The sequence below is a fragment of the Canis aureus genome, chromosome X (assembly GCF_053574225.1).
Source record: "Canis aureus isolate CA01 chromosome X, VMU_Caureus_v.1.0, whole genome shotgun sequence".
NCBI lineage: Eukaryota > Metazoa > Chordata > Mammalia > Carnivora > Canidae > Canis > Canis aureus.
Window position 1 is genome coordinate 120,773,444 of NC_135649.1, and position 17,471 is coordinate 120,790,914.

The 17,471-nt window shown below is 40.8% G+C and overlaps 1 protein-coding gene and 1 long non-coding RNA gene across 7 annotated transcripts in view; one reads left to right on the forward strand and one right to left on the reverse strand.

Moving 5' to 3' along the window:
* NLGN4X (neuroligin 4 X-linked) overlaps positions 1-17,471 on the forward strand; it is a 361,845-nt gene that overhangs the window by 40,556 nt on the left and 303,818 nt on the right. For 3 of the 6 annotated variants that reach the window (XR_013374957.1, XM_077889033.1, XM_077889031.1), the window contains exons 1-2: positions 7,919-7,937; positions 16,344-16,647. The gene's annotated coding sequence lies outside the window, so the exon portion shown is untranslated. Of the gene's footprint in view, positions 1-7,918; positions 7,938-16,343; positions 16,648-17,133; positions 17,262-17,471 lie in introns of those variants that run through there. The other 3 variants (XM_077889032.1, XM_077889036.1, XM_077889035.1) reach the window with 2 other exon arrangements.
* Positions 9,548-17,305, reverse strand: LOC144308488 (uncharacterized). The gene is made up of 3 exons (XR_013374959.1): positions 16,111-17,305; positions 15,239-15,322; positions 9,548-10,533 (listed from the first exon to the last, which is right to left on the reverse strand). It is a non-coding gene; the product is annotated as an uncharacterized LOC144308488 (long non-coding RNA).

The window sequence follows — 17,471 nt, forward strand, 5'->3', positions numbered from 1 at the left end:
GAAACTGAGATCGACAGTGCATTCCTTTGTGTTTAGTGCAGAGTAGGATACTTAATAAATAACAAACCCAACAACAGCTTGTACAATAGCGCTATTCTGCTTAACAAAAATAATCCTCCTTTAAATAAATGACTTCATTGTTTAGGCCCAAATGTAACTATGGGAGACATTCCTTCTATTCTCGTCTCTGGATTTATTTAAGAATGAAATGGGAGGAAGGAATGCATAAATATGGGGTGGAAAATCCCATTACAGTAAAGTGGAGATAAACATTTTTAAATTGAATTCTTTGCGTCGTCTTTCCCCTTTTAGATTCCTGCAGAAAAGCTGCAATGTTATTTGCAGTTTCGTTACTCTTTCTATAGACTTGAAATCAAAACTTTTCCTAAATAGTGCCAAGCAGAGAGTTTAAAAGTTAAAGAAGAAAATCAAACTGGTTGAAGCTTGTCTTAATGCCCAGACCAAATCAACACCGACTTAATGGCCAGACCAAATTGGTTCTTCAATTTCAAGGTCTACCTAAACAAATTGGGTGTCCTTTCCATTCATATGACTGCAGACCTATTAGGACAGCCAATCCACTTCCCAAAACAAACAAAACAAAACAAAAAAACCTTAATTTCAATTTTATGTTCCCTCTGACTTACCCAGAAACAGAATCAACTGTCTTTGGTTTCAGGTTTTCTTAGATAAATCCACAGTATCTTTCAAGGTAATATTTCTTCACGCAGCATATGGATTTGTTTGCACAAAAACATGAGTCGCTCAACGCAGAGCTTAGCAGGAAGACTCTTTGGGCATGAGATGGGGATATAAGACAAAACTGTTTTTTTTTTTTTCTTGCTCATTTTCCAAATGAAAAAAAATCCCAAGGGAGAAGACAGTTTTCCAAGTGGTTATGTTAAGTAATGTATTTATTTATCTCGACAGGAAAAGGTCCCAGGAAAATTCAAAAGGCAATGCGGCCAACTCTGGTGAGATTTGCCAATGTTAAAATGAAGCTGGGTTTCCAGAGGCTCTTCGGGCTTCATGAGGCCATATTTCTAAGCTAGAATCTCTTAGCTAAGTGCTTATATTTGCATTATCTTAAAACAGGTAGTAGTCACCCAGATTCTCAGGGCAGGTACACCCAGCTCCCAACCAACACTGCAAAATTCTAGTTGGTAACAACTAAAACCTACCTTCACGCATTGGAGGGCGTGTCTCAAACTGAAAGTGTCCCAACTTCAAAGAAGTGCAACCTACAAAGAGGGAGCGATTTTACAACCAGGAGGAGCACTTTGTTTCTAGATGCATCTGGGAGCCAACATTTGGGAAATGCGTGAAAGTGTGTGGTGATGGATCCTTCCCGTGAAAACGTGCTGCTATGTAAAGTGTATCCACACCCTGAAATAAACGTGAACACCGCTATCAGCCACCTACAAACGCAAGCAACTTGCCACCAAAACTCATTAGCTTTATTACAACCCAAACATAATTTACTGTGTCTACAGTGTGGTGGGAACAGCCGGGTATCTTCTAGCAATTTTTATTTTATTTTATATTATTTTATTCATTTTATTTTATTTTTATTTTATTTATTTTATTTTATTTTTTTATTTATTTAATTTTATTTTTTATTTATTTTATTTTTTATTTTATTTTATTTATTTAATTTTTTAATTTTATTTATTTATTTATTTATTTATTTATTTATTTATTTATTTATTTTTTAAAGATTTTATTTATTCATGAGAGACACAGGGAGAAAGGCAGAGATACAGGCAGAGGGAGAAGCAGGCTCCATGCAGGGAGTGTGATGTGGAACTCGATCCCAGGACCCCAGGATCATGCCCTGGGCCAAAGGCAGATGCTCAACCATTGAGCCACCCAGGGATCCCTTATTTTTTATTTTATTTTATTTTATTTTATTTTATTTTATTTTATTTTATTTTATTTTATTTATTATTTTATTTTTTTATTTATTTTTGCCCAGAGTATCTTCACTCATAGATCTCTGCTTTTCATCCCCAGTAAAACTGGTAGCCGTGCCCCATGAATCACAGTTAAATGGGAACACATTTAAAGAAATAACAAGCTGGCCATTAAAACCAGAAGAGAGAACTTGGATGTCCCTGATTTACCTTCCCAGAAATATCCCCAGATGAAAAACCGAGAGCTTTGCACAGATTTGAAAAAAAAAAAAAAAAAAGCATCATTTTCCTAAGTGTTTTTAATCATCAGACTTGACCAACAAAACATTTCGACTGCCGTTCTAAGAAACTAAACAGGAATGACCTTGTAGGACTAAAGCTTTTCAATCTGCATAACAGCTTGTGCTCCCGGTGAAAGCTTCCTGCCTCTTAACCTCCCCATCGCTGAATATAAGAAATCAGATTTAGCACATTCCTATAGTTAAGTTCATAAATTGTTTCCTGTCTTTTTTTTTCTCCTCATAAAATAAAATATTCATCCGTCGCAAACGTTCAAATCCAATCACTATATTACTTTTACTGAAATGTCTACTTCAATAAGAGAAAGCGGGAGATATTATAAGAACTAAATCTTATAAAAGGTTTTACTAAAACCGGCTGAAGTTTTGTGTCACGATTATTAATCCCTTTAAAGTGTGAGATAAATGTTGAAATCCCTCTTCCTCCACAAAACAAGATTCCATAATCTCACGGGGGGGTTGGGGGAGAAAAAAGTGCTTTTAATTTTATATCCTTTAATTATCGTTTAGTAGATCACTGGCTTATGATTTAAAAATAAAAGTCTGCCAAAAATAAAAATATAAAAAAATAAAAGTTTGCCAGTCTGTGCTTTAGGTGCACAGATGTACAATAGTCTCTCGATGATGCCAGTTGAGTCAGTGTCCACTGTAATTGTGCCTGATTCATCCCCACGAGGGAGATGCAGGTCAGCTTCCTCAGATTCCCCAGTTGGATCACTGGGCTACTGGGCCTTTGCTGGAATCCAGAATACCCAAGGGAGCTTCTTTGTGCCAAAAACATTTATTGTGTGCATCTTGTTCATTCTCCCTTTTGCTGAAATACAAAATTTCGACAGCAACTTCGTAAAAGATCTTTAAAGATGATAAGGGAACTGAATAAATAAAATCTATAAATTATAGGGTTATTATTGACTACGCTGAACTATTCTCTTCTGACCATCCAGCCCCCATCATCCCCCTTTCCAAATCCTAAACAACCTGACCCCATCTCCTCTGGGGAAGGGCGACTCAGGGCGGGGGAAGTAATCAATCACCAATGGCATTGTAACCAACTTTGCATTTTTGTTTGAATTTGCATTTGCACCTGGGGGGTTGGAGGAGGTTTCCTTCTGAGGAGTCTTTAAGAGGTGAGCATGGTGAAATTTTACATATGAAAACTTGATTTAGAAAAAAAAAAGAAGAAAGAAAGAAAACTTGACTTAGCAGAAACAAGCATGGTTGCTTTCGGGAATTCGTCTATGTTGGGGTTCCTGGGGGACTTGGTTGGTTAAGCGACCGGCTCTGGGTTTGGCTCAGTTCCTGATCTCATGGTGGGGAGATCGAGCCATACTTTTGAGGGTAGGCCTATCGTACGTTCATAATGGAAATCCTATAGCATCAGGCTCCCCTTCTGTGCATCTTCCTATTTCCACATTCTGGGACTTCACATTGATAAAGGATATCAGCGAGGATCCAAGTATTTCCCCACGGAAGTCAACACCTGCTGCAAATCGGGACTTACCTGACCTAGAAACCCAGCAGTTAAATATGTTTGTGGCCGCTACTAGGCTTCACATATATGTTTTCGGTGACATAAACGCATCTCTTGAGGACCATGCCTTGTACCATTTTTTGTGCGCGTTAAAGTGTCCTGCACTATTGTGAGCCCGTATATATTACTAAATTCATATTTACTTGCTTTTCTGAGAGGCTATGGATGCTTTATGAAGAAGTGTAAGGTCTTATAATTTTCCTTTCATATATATAGTGTCTAGTAGCAGCTTGTTTCAGCCTATTGTTCATCATCACCCCAGCCCCAGAGAGACTCTTAAAACCTATTTTCCTAATCCCCCTCCCTGTGTTTTATATAAAATATATACTAGATATATAGTATATGTTAGATATACTCTAAATCTGCTGATGGACTAAGTATATACAGTTGACCTCCGAATAACAGGGTTTGAACTGTGCAGATCCACTTATATGTGGATTTTTTTTTCCAATCCATACGGTGCTACGTACCATGAATATATTTTCTGTTCTCTTTTATTTTTTTGGGGGGGAGTTTACCTTTTTTAAAGATTTATTTATTTGAGAGAGAGAGAGGAGCATGTGAGTTGAGGGAGGGGCAGAGGGAGACAATCTTCCAGCAGGCTCCCCACTGAGCGCGGAGCCCAATGCTTTATTAGTTACTTCCATCAGAAACATGCTTCCTGGACTTTCAAAGCCTTGCCTTCCTCATCTGTGTTATGGAGAGATTGAATATCCTCTTCCTCTACTTGTCAAAAAAAAATATTCAGTGAGATAATATATCTGGAAAAGTCTATCCCATTCCCTGACAGGCCTCTGCTTCCCTGGCTGTGCATAAAAATCAGCTGTTAGAGCTGCATTCTGATGAGCATCCTTCCAGAGTGGCTGGAACGTTTATGTTGTAGGACTGGCTGATGCTGATGAGGCCTTAAAAGAAATGGATGCTGATCCTTGAAAACACAAAGACAGCCTCACTGCATAATTGTGCTGTTTTTCCTGGAAATTGAGGACAAACTTGTAACCAAATATCAACACACGTTGGCCTTCCTGGTCTGGTCACTTCTCTACCGTCCAATGCACCCAGGCCCATGGGTGCTCAGTGTCTGCTGAGCCAGATTCCGCGATGGGTTTTACTCCTTGGTACTGCTGTGTCCACTTCCAGGAACTAGGTAAGCATCTGAGATTTTACTCATTTTGGAAGCTATCAAGCCAGCCAGCCGGACCTTCACGGATGCTTGCAGAAGACACGAAACCCTTGGGTCAGAGACACAGCATTATTACTCACAGCACAGCAAGCACCACGATTGCCCCCCCCGCTTCTGCACTCCAAGTCCCAAAGGGGCGAGGCCGAGAGGCCCACGTGGATGCCGCGCAAGTATCCTGAGGTCACGGAAGTCAACTACGTTATAATGGGCATTATGGGCACATAAGAGTGAGCACACAAACCCATGCTCTGCTCTGTAAAAAGCCACTAGCCATCTTTCCAGGCTGTTGACTAGGCAATTCTTCTCGAAGAGATAGCGCAAAACACAGGAAGAGCCAATACCTCTACTGCAAGTCACACAGGACATGAGAGACGACGAAGAGCGTCTCCTATCATATATCACTTATGTAACTGCTACGTTTACGATGAATGCAAAGCACTCTATGGATTTGCAAAGGGGGGGGGGCATATAAGCCAAGAAAATCAATATCCCGCCTGCTTTGTTACAGCTGTCAGTGACTCCAGCTCTGATGAGCGTCTTGAGCAGCAGCTCAATGTAATTGAGCTCCCAATTCCAGCAACTTCTCCATCACTTAATGCTTCACCCCCACATGGAAGATGCGGGGACTTGAGCTTCCCAGTGCTACGAATGCACGGAGCCAGATTAGAAGGGAGGGAAAAAGCCAGACATTCATCCAGAGATTCGTATTTTTCTAACACCGGTGTAAGAGTGGGAGTGGGAGTCATCACTGTTCTAATGCACTCGTCCTTCGCAAATGGACGGGTCTTGACCTCTTCTCGGAGAGACACGGGGATCAGAAATCGGGCTCAGAAGAGTGATATTTGTAGATTAACTACCTTCTTTGAAACTCTCCTGTATGTAAATCATTGGATATTGTTAATTTCATTGTTACACAATTGATGCCAGGTTAAATATTTCCATGGGATCTATGTAAGATTGGGTTAACAAATGGTATTTAAAGTGTTATTATCTACTGACACGAGACCCAACTAGATCTGGAAGTGGAAAACAGTTTAAGGGGAAAATCAATTCACTTGCGATTCTGCTGTTTTCTTTCTTTTTTCTCTTCTTCCCGATGCTCCTCAGCCTGTCTGTCTCTCCTCCTCCTCCTTCTCTCTTTCTCTACTTCAGCACTAATAGTAGATTTTAAATATCTAGACTGCTAAAATGAAGAAAAACCTAATATTGGAAATAAAGTAAGAGAGAAAACATGGTGGAGAGCTGGCAACTTCAAAAGATGCCTAGAGGGAAGTCTGTTTCTCAAGGAATGTTCTAGCAAACTTATTTAGCGTCTCAGCCAATGTGGGGTGTTTGACTTCCATGAGAAATGAAAGTGTGTGTTATTAATTAAGAAAAAGGTGGCTTGAAGGAAGCCAGATGGTTGAGGGATGAGCCTTTGGAGGGAAGACAGCCCTGCTACGCTGACAAGGCAGGTGTGGTACAGATGGATGAACCCCAGGAAGACCCAGTTTCCACAGTCCGGCAAAGACTGCAGTGAAGTGTTTGTGTTTCCACCGCTCTGATTTCCAGCGCCAACCCAGAGATTAGCTAAAATCTTGGAGGTTGCAAGTGGCTGTCTGGCTTTTGTGCACCTTTCTGTTCACACAGAGCAGAAAGATTAGAGAAATCCCTCTGGGAGACCACTCTGCATGGTTAGAAGTGCTCTTCCAACGCCCGGGCAAGCAGCCCGGTGGAGAAGACCAGGACGCGTCGGTGCTCCAGGGGCCTGGACTCAACCAAGGGGAGGCTCTCATGGTGCTCCAGGGGCCTGGACTCAACCAAGGGGAGGCTCTCATGGTGCTCCAGGGGCCTGGACTCAACCAAGGGGAGGCTCTCATGGTGCTCCAGGGGCCTGGACTCAACCAAGGGGAGGCTCTCATGGAAGGGTTCTAGCCCAGCTAGAACCAAGGGGAGGCTCTCATGGAAGGGGTGGGGTGTCCAACTAGACATGAGAATGGGTTTGAGGGTGGCTGGGGTCTCAGGCTGTCCGGGGCTTCTCCATGGAACAGTGGGCACAGCCTGCAGCCCAGTGAAACAAATGCCTGTGGGGTCCTTGGACAAAAGGGGAGAATTGCTGATGTAAGTGAGCCCTGCCTCCTGCAGCCCAGTCCTTTCCAGAGAGGGAAAAAAAAAAAAGTGTGTGCAAACCCGTGTGTCTGTGTGTGTGTGAGAGAGAGAGAGAGAAAGGGAGGAGGGAGACATTTTTATTCCTTAGGATTATGAAACACATTTTGAATGCGAATTTAAGAATAGGATCTATAAATAATTTTTATTTTCTTTAAATTGGCCAACTTGGAATAAACGTTCCTTTGCAGTCTCGTAACCCATCTGCTAGATGCTCCCGTTAAAGACTATTGATCCCTGATTGCTATCAAAGAGGGCTTGTTTACCATCACTGTCAGGGATCTCTGGACAGAATAACTTAATTATGCTAGTTATGTGCACAGGTGACTTGGCGGCGCAGTGGGCGTAGGGATCGTGTTCACCCGGCACTTCACGTTTTCACGCTGATAATCAAAACCGTGTTACTTCATTTCATACTAGAGGGCTAGGGATTTTATGAGTGGATTAGGTGACATTTGCAAATGATTTCACGATGGTCTCCCCAAGGTGGGAATCTCAACACCCACGGATGACACGGTGTCGGGAGGAAGACACGGTGACAGCCACCCTTCCCAGGAAATGTTGATGAATGTTTTCAGAGTAATCAGCCCAATTTATGAGAAGAAAGTAGACCAGAGAAAATGAAGCAAAATTCAACTTCTTTTTTTGTGAAAAGTAATGAGCATTTTTATTTATTCTTTTAAGATTTTATTTATTTTAGAGAGAGAGCATGTGCATGAGCAGGGGAGATGTGCAGAGGAAGAAGGCAAGAATCTGAAGCAGACTCTGCTGAGAATGGAACCGATATGGGGCTCAATCTCACAGCCTTCAGATTGCAACCTGACCTGAAACCAAGAGTCCGATGCTTAACCAACTGAGCCACCCAGGTGCCCACTAATGAGCATTTTTATTTTTTAAAAATTTTAAAAAGATTTTATTTATTTGTTCACAAGAGACACGGGGGTGGGGGGCAGAGACACAGGCAGCGGGAGAAGCAGGCTCCATGCGGGGAGCCTGATGTGGGGCTCGATCCCGGGTCTCCAGGATCACGCCCTGGGCCGAAGGCAGCACTAAACTGGTGAGCCACCCGGGCTGCCCTTAATGAGCATTTTAAAACTGGCATTAGGGCGCTTACAGTCCAGTGAACAGGGTGTGTGCACATGCACACACATGCACTCACACACACACTCTGTCTAAATGCTAGTAGAAGTAGTGGATTTATTGCTTTGAGAACATGGGAGGTGGAATAGTGAATTTTTCCGATGGAGGATTGGGGCAGGGGAGTGGGTTGGTTATATGAAGAAATTAGAAGCCCTTTGGAATGAGGTGACATTTGCGAGCGTCTCTCACCCTGGTTAGCACAGAGCTGACCAGGTGGAGGGTGGATTCCCTAATGACCCCTTCATTTGGTGCACTGTGAGAAGGCTGTCGAGGAGAATTCTGAGCCAGGGTGCAGGAAATCTATTTTGCTTGATGCAGGAATTACAGATTTCATTGTCAACGTCTGCCTTTCCTCTAATTTGATACCTTTTGGCAGGATTTATGAGCAGATGATGTACTTCTGGTTCATTCATCTACGGTGTGTCGGAGAGAGCCAAGCAACCATTCTGAAAACTAAAATATGCAGGATATTGGTTCAACTTGTTCAGTGTTCTTTTATGATCCTCCGTGCTACAGCTGGCTTACTGCCATAACTATGCATATCTGCCCAGGCAGATAAATGCGCACGTATGTGCTTGCGTGCTATTATTACCATTATTTGTTACGCCACTGCAAATTACTCCAGATCTAGAGGCTGAAACTCATATGGCTTATCTCACGGCTTCTGGGCATCAGCAGTTGGACTGTGGCTTAGCTGGGTGCTGTGCTCTAGGACATTCCTGGGCTGCAACGCCAGTGTCATCTGGGCAGGGGCTGCGGTCTCATCAGAAAACTCGAGTGGGGAAGAATTCACTTGTCAGATCACATAGTAGTTGGGATTCAGTACCTCACTGGCAAATGGACTGAGGATTTCACTTCTTCACTGGCTGTGCCCAAAAGGCACCAGTGGTTTTTTTTGACATGGATATGTGGCACGTGTAGTTTGGTCACAGAAACTTGGAAAATACAATTATTTTCTATATATCCTTGGACATAGATACCAGGAAAACACCACCATATTACTACTCTACCAAGGCCCTATAACAGAGTTTGATCCCCATTCAAAACAAATCCATTGGTCCTAGTACATATCCTCCCACTGCTCTGGTCTCCCAGGTACACATATACACACACATGCACATAGCTGCACACACACATCTCTGTGTATGTGTCACGTGCCAAACATATTTCCGACACTTAACTTCACTTGTTGATGGATGATGATGCAAAGCTAAGTCGTTATCTTTAAAAAGAGATTCCAAAATGAACCTTTAGTTCAAAAGGATAAAAGACAGCATTCGTCCTAATAATTTATTTGCCAACTACACTTTATTTTTTCAGTTTTTAAAGTCTTTATTGAAATTTCAGTTAGTTAACATACCATGTAATATGAGTTTCAGGTGTACAGTTTAATGATTCAGCACTTCCATACATCAGCCGGTGCTCATCACAGGTGCACTCCTTCATGACCATCACCTGCTTCCCCCACCTGCCCGCTGACCTCCCGTCTGGTGACCATCCACGTGTTCTCTGGATTTAAGAGCCTGTTCTGGTTTGTCTCTCTCCTTTTCCCTATGCCAACTGCATTTTGTTAAGACTCAAAAAATTGCAAACCATGTGGCATTCTCCAGAGATGTTCTACTTCTCTACTGGCATGGGTGACACACGTTCATTAGCAAGACAGAGGGCGTCTGCTCTCGCGTCAGTACACAAAGTACATTATGTTACCCCTAACACGAAACATCCTTTTTTGTGCCTCCCAACGCTAAATTTCTTTCTTTTCAAAGACAGATTCTCTGAAGTATAAAGTATGAAAGTAGGAAGAGAGGGAGTGTACATACACAGAACAAAGATACAGAGGCAGAATCAGGCATGAATCAACCATGGTGGGAGTATAAGTAACTACCTGTTATATAAAATATACGTATATAGAGAAAGTCATATACATATGTACATGTAGTTATGCCAATACAGCTCCAATATATAGAATAATATCTACTAATATATAATGATGAAATGATGCATATATTAAATATAAATATAATTGTAACACATTATATAATTGTATAACATTATTTTAATATTTTATATACAAATATATAAATACATATTTAATGTCATATACTTAATATAATACGTTTTATATATATGAGTATCTATTGCTTTTTTTTTTAAAGATTTTATTTATTTATTCATGAGAGACACGGAGAGAGAGGCAGAGACACAGGCAGAGGGAGAAGCAGGCTCCATGCTGGGAACCTGATGCGGGATTCGATTCCAGAACTCCAGGATCACGCCCTGGGCTGAAGGCAGACGCTCAACCACTGAGCCACACAGGCATCCCTATTGAATATAATTGTATTATATTATATTATACATACAATACATTCTATATTTTCTATAACATATAACTATAATATATAATGAATATTTTAAATACTTATACATTATATAAATAAAATATACATATATTTCATATATTTAAATATATTTAATTAATTGTATATTAAATATAAATAAAATATACAATGATTTTATATAATAATATAGAGAAATGAAGAAGTATATATTATACCTGAGATAATACATACAATATAATATATATTATACATAATTATATTTATAATATAAATATAAGCAGTTATAAATGTATAACTCTACATACATACAACTTTATATATTCATAATGATATATTGTATTTTATGAATATATATTTATATATAAAATAAAGACGGGTTATATGTAATATATGTCATATTGTTTGTAACCCTGTATATATGTTATATACAACTCTATATAATATATGACTTTATATAATTTTTAAAGCTATATATTATATAAATAGATAAATAATATAAATTATATATGTAATTTATATAACCCTGTATATAATGTATTGTCCATCTCTATCTTGTGTATACATTTTATATATGACATATATATGTATATATATATTTATCTATAATTCCATGTAACCAGGAGAGTGGAAGTTTTATGCATATTTTTCACAATTTTCAAGTGTAGTGTGTGTTCTTACTTGTCAAAGGAACATGGACATTGAGAAAGATGTTCATAAAAAGTCTCAGGCAATAGCAGTTGAGAAAGTTGCTGCAAATGTCATTTAAAAATGAACTCCAGCTATTTGGGATTCAGTGTTCTTGGTTTTCACACAAAAGCAATAGTTAATGGCTTTCTCATCCACAGTGAATGCTGTGAAACTCGGGGGCTGGAATATTTTCTAAAAATCAGAGCCATTTAAAAGTCATTTAGGCTAATCATGCCCAGTGATGAAATAATAACCAGGGAAAGGATTTAAAATAATCAGATGGAAAGTCAGCACAGAGCCTATCTCCGTATCGTGGATGCATGTTACATAATTAATGGTGTTTTATGGATTTGAAATAACACAAGGACAAAAGATTAGGAAATACTGGAAGAGGACCCTCGTCTGTGAAGATTTCATTATTCCCATTTCTCAGATGCAAGCATTGCATTAGGGGCATGTACAGCCTTCTTACTGGAAAATATAAACTTTAATATCTTTCCCTAAAGCTTTCTAAGTCTCATAAAACACTTTACCTACAAAACCGATGGGGATAGATAAGACAATCGCTTGTGTCTCTTGCAAGTAAGTGTCTCTAGACGTGGAGGGAAAGGTATGTACCTTCCGCTAGTGTCACAGAACTTCTTTTAAGTGATTGACGTGAATTTGAAATTCATTATAATTTACCTTACACTGGTCCCAAGTTTAATTTGTATCATTGATAGGACAGGTTTATTTATCAGAGGACATGATAAGAATGGAATTCGTAAAACATCAAGAGTAAGTATTTTTAAGGTTCCCAGCATTGTTTCCCTTTATTCAATCGATGTCGTTAATCATTTTACAACCTAGTCATTAAATCCAATTTGGGAATACTACTACTTGAGTGCTTTGTAATAAATTAAGTACAATATGAAATCCAGCTATGCTTATTATATGTAACATATATGTCTGAATCTCTATCCACCTATTGTATATCTATCAATCTGTCGATGATCAATCGATTGATCATATGAAAATTATTTCATATCCTATCTTTCCTCAAACTTCTTAAAATTTATGGTCTGATGTGGTCCCATATAATTATGACCACCTAAAGCCATTTACCATCATAACGTTGCAGAGATTTTTTTTTCCCCAAGACTGTGACGACAATGGTAAATGAATGTAAAAAAATATAATAAATAAATAGGTATGTAAAAAAATAAAATAGGACAGTTGTATTGATGAGAAATGCCATGGACTAAAAATATCTCAGAATTAGCTAGTTACGGACAAAAACCATGTCTTATTTTTCCATCCTTAGTATTTTAAAGAGTTCTTGGAATAAGCAGCAATTGTCAGGTTCGTGTCCATTAGATACCAGAATGAGGATAGCATTCAGCTCACTCAGTGTCGGTTCCTCCAAAGACGTGTCCCTCTGCTTAAGCTAACACTTTCTCTCCTTTTTACACCACAATTTCAAGTATCCCATGCATGGGGGTTGCCATCAGATTTATTGACCCAACTCTCAGCTTCCTATTCCTATCAAATCTCAATCTTCCGATGATCCGAGTTCTGTGTGCCCATCTCATCGACCTGATCTGTCAGCACCTCAAAGTCAAGTCTTCGTATTTCTCCCCATTCAACTTCTTTTGGTTCTGCATGTTTTCATTTATCTTCGCTTTTCCATCTTGCAACATCAGGGCAATCTTGTAGACTCTTCGTGTTCTAAGGTCCCATCCCGCTGTTAACCAATTCCCATGATTTCAAGTCTTGTAATGATTATTTATTCCACCCATTTCTTGTTTTTAGCCTTTACCGTCACCACCTTAGTTTATGAATGCTGCAATGGATTACCAACGGTACTCCCCTGTTCTGGAATGTTCCTGCGATAAGCCGTCCCTAAAACGAAACTATACCCTAAAATGCTTCTGTGTAAACTTCCTAAAAGTGAATCCGTGCCTCTTGTGTGCTAAAGCCAGCCACGATTCCAGTGAATGGGTGTCCATGACCATCCATAACTTGGTCTGATCTATGTCTCCTTCTTCTTCTTCATGGATGCTATGAACCTACCATAAACTCACCACCATTAATATGTTCATGGTTTAATTTGAGGGCTTCTTAAAAAAGAAGACTCACTTAGCAAAATGTCCAAAAAAATTCAGGTCCATAGAGCTAACTCAAGGTCTACTAAATCTGGATCCGTGGGGTTGAGTTCCAAGAGTGTGGAACAGCTAACAGGGTGGTCCTTCGGCACGTTCAGAACCTCTGTCTACTCCATGTCCATTTCTCTCTTCCAGGCTTTCTTCACTCGGAATGATCTCCCACCTCTGCTCTCCAATTCCCAGTAAAAAAAACCTTCTTTATGTATGAGAGATTTTCTCATCTTCCCTTCAGGAAGCAGGCTATGCTTCTCCTATGCTCCTAAGATGGCATATACCATATATCACCTTGGATTTTACTGATTTAACACCCTCTTAGATTTTCAGCATCTTGTATATCATACATATTTATATCTCCAATACTGTGTGGCAGTTAATCAAATAGCATATATTACTATTACACTAATAATTATTATTCTACTTAATCATATTTCTGTTTTTGTTATTTTTTTTTAATCCTTGTAAGTAGCTGAGGCATGACTTAGTATTGCCCAATACTGGGTTAGCCAAGACTGCATTTAGGGTTCACTGTGTCTTCTCTCTCTCTCTCTCTCTCTCTCTCTCTCTGTTTTTCCGGACATCATTTATGACATCCACCCTTCCAAGAGTTTCAGAAAATAATCTCCCTTGTTCCCATAATTTTGTCCCCCTCTAACTCATTCTCCATATTGCCCCATCGGGATTGTCCTAAAATGTAAATCTGATTATTTCTCCCCTACCAGGGCTTACACTATGTTATCGGTTATGGGATAAACTCCACTTGTTCCCTATGGCCTTCAAGATCCTCCATAAACAGGTCTCAGAATGCTTCTTTACCCTCTTGTCTTATCTCCTTTCTTTGCACACCCCGTGCCTTGCTCACACCACACCCTCCAAGCTTCAAATCCCACATGTACGTAGTTGATGCTGCACATTATCCACGGTGTTTCCAGAGCTTTTTCTCCCTCAACTTCTGCACCTGATCAACGACTACCTACTTCTCTTTCAAAGAAAGACCCTTCCTTCAGCATTTCCACCTCTATGGATCCCTAAGAACTCATGAATCACAGGATTTTCCCCACACCCTCTTGTAATCATTTCTTTTTCTTACACTGTTGGCTACCTTACCCACTAGACCGTATGCTTCTTCAAAAATAAAGGGCTGTGACTTACAAATGCATATTCCGTGCTTAGGACCATGCCCATGCTCAACAAATACTTGAATTTATTTATTTATTTATTTATTTATTTATTTATTTATTTATTTAAATACTTGAATTTATAAATCAATCAATTAATTAATATATTCTTGGCAAAGTCACTGACTTTTTGGCCTCCTATAAAGTATTATGTTCAAGTGGAAACTCTTTTCTAACCTCTGCCTTGCCAGATACATGTGTCTACGTCTATATTTTTTGTATTGATATCGACCTAGGTCATTGATTTAGGGAAAAGGGTGTATTTCTTAGCAATACTATTATGTTACTGGATCTTACATATCTATCCGATTAAATATCTATTTGTATAAAACACATGTTTCTTCTATTATTGGATACATATCTTATATATATGCAGACATAGGTATTTGTATACAAGGTATTGGTAAAAGGTGTTTTCATGCATAGTATCTCACTTAATCATCCTGAAAAACCCACAAAAGAGCTATTTTAAGTCACTGCTTAGCAGATGTAATCTCCCAGATTCACAGAATACGACAGACTTTCCAGCAAGTCAAAGCTAGCAAGGGTGGACACTTGATATGAAAGTAGATCCCCCGACTCAGTACGCCTCACCTTCCCCTTTAGTGGCCACATCCCCCATGAGCTCCTCTCTCAAAACTTGTGCGGAGTCCCTAATTAGGCCAACACAGCAAACACTTACGGCAGGTTGGATGCCTAAGTTTGCCATCCAAGTCGTCTGGGTAGCGGCCATCATCTTTTGCCTTCAACAAATACATTCGTAGGCCTGTGAAATAATTTTAAGAAAAGCAAGCACTACTTTAGAGCATCTTCCATGTTGAGTCCTGTGTTAGCTCATCACAATGATACAATGAGGCAGTGATGACGTCCATCCACCCCATTTTACAGATGCAGAGACCAGACATTTAAACTACACACCTAAGGTCATGTGGAATTTGACCCCGAGCAACGTGGTTTGGGAATCTGTGCTCATATCGCGCCACACTGTGCGGGGCTTTATCGGTTTAGTGACTTATCAGTTAAGGACTCCAGACATTGCCCATTCAGAGCCAACTCCCTCCAACTCCCATGATAAATACTGGGCCACAGCACCACCCTGGAAGTTGGCCGGGGAAAGATAAACTCCTGGACCCTGCAAGTGAAGATGAGTTATTTAAAAATAACTGGCCAAATCCTAGCAACATCTCCACACTTTTATTCATGAAACAACAACAACAACAACAAAAATACTGTCTCGGAAAAGAACGCGACCAAACAAAAGGTATCGGCCCATCACCTGGGCGTAAAGGAGGCTCTGTCCTTTACAGACCTTCACTGTCCTTTTGCTGCCAAGAATTTTGGCTTGCCAGAGAGAGGCACGATGACACCCCGAACCGGAACGCATCTGTCAGCCTGGCCACCGGGAAGGGCTGTACCCGCCGGCGCTCTTGCCCTGCGCACCCTCCAAGAGTTAAGGATGTTTGCAAATACTGTAGCGCGTCTGCCGGGGAGGGTCCTGCCCGAGAGCAGCCTGCGCCGCTCCCGAGCCCCGGTGGCCCAGTGTGACGTGCTCACCTGTTCCGCCACCCTGGCCCCGGGAGGGGACCTCGGTTACAGCTGGTTTGCACTGGGATTAGCTGCTCTTTGCATTCGCTTGTAGCTGTGGATGTGGTTTCTGTAGTGATGGGACCCAGTGCGGAGATCTATTGGCTGCTGGCTTTGTAAATTCCATTCAGTTTGGTCCAATAGCAGAGGGGGACCGGGGAGACATCGGGAGCTCTCTCTTCAATCTCCCCTTTTCCTTGCAGACCCGTCTCTGTCTCTCAGCACAGAGCTCTTATTCAGACCTCGGTCTGCCCTCCCTGCTCGGACTGTGTTGCTTGTTCTTCCCGACTCTTCGGGAGCAGACACGACGAATTTCCTCCACAAGGACCAGCCGGTGGTCCCCACATTCCTTTGGATGAGCAGATCTGCTTGGGATTCGAGAGAAAGCAAGCACAGGCTCCTGGACCACACAGCCTCCCGAATCCTACCCTCACTCAGGCTTCCCTAGAAAAATCTGGATGTGTGCAAAAGAACACTTGGAGCCACTGCAGCTTTGCCACGACTAAGGTAGGTGCCTTTTTCAGATGTGTCTCTGGGTTCCGGATTTCTCTTTTTACAGCCTTTTCGGCCCCGGGACTCTCGTGTGCTCCCCGGCAAAAGACAACGAGCCTCACCAAAAGCGTTGGGGGCTTCGCTCCATCTGGCCTTTTTATTTCATTTTATTTTGCAAATCCGGACAGGACTTTCTTCCATCTGCCGCTCCATGTCTTAGGTGTGGGTGGGAGCGTGGACATGTATGTGCGGCGTGTCCTGTGCCAGCTTCATGCACATCTCCACAGAAGCATTTGATTTTTGTTTTTTGTTTGTTTGGTTGTGTTTTTTTTTTTTTTTTTTTTGCCCCTTCGGACTTAAAAAAAAAAAAAAAGAAAAAAAGAAAGAAAAGAAAATCGAGACCACCGTGGTTTGCAAGCATTTTGCTGCAATCAGCTATTTGAACGGCTCTGGGGCCGTGTGTGATGTGTTTACAAAGTAGCGCCGTCTTCCATACAAATAAACAGAAGAGTGTGGCGGGGAGAGGAGGAAAAAAAAAATTTTATCTGCAGTAGAGAGGGAGCAGGAGAAAAGCGCCAGTTCCCTGCAAACCGGGACTGGCGATGAAGACAGGAGTACTTCTGGAGATTGTGAGCAACCAACGGGCTTTTTTTCTTTCTTTCTTTCTTTCCTTTTTTTTTTTTTTTTTAACCCCCCCTCCTTCTTCTTTAAGGAAACTGTCAGCTTCCACCTCCTGGGGTGCTTTTTTTGGGTTAACCAGAGAGAAAAAAGGAAAACAGGCTTGGCTGGGGTTGCATTAAGCAATTTTTTTTTTTCCTCCTTCCTCTCTGCTGGCTCCG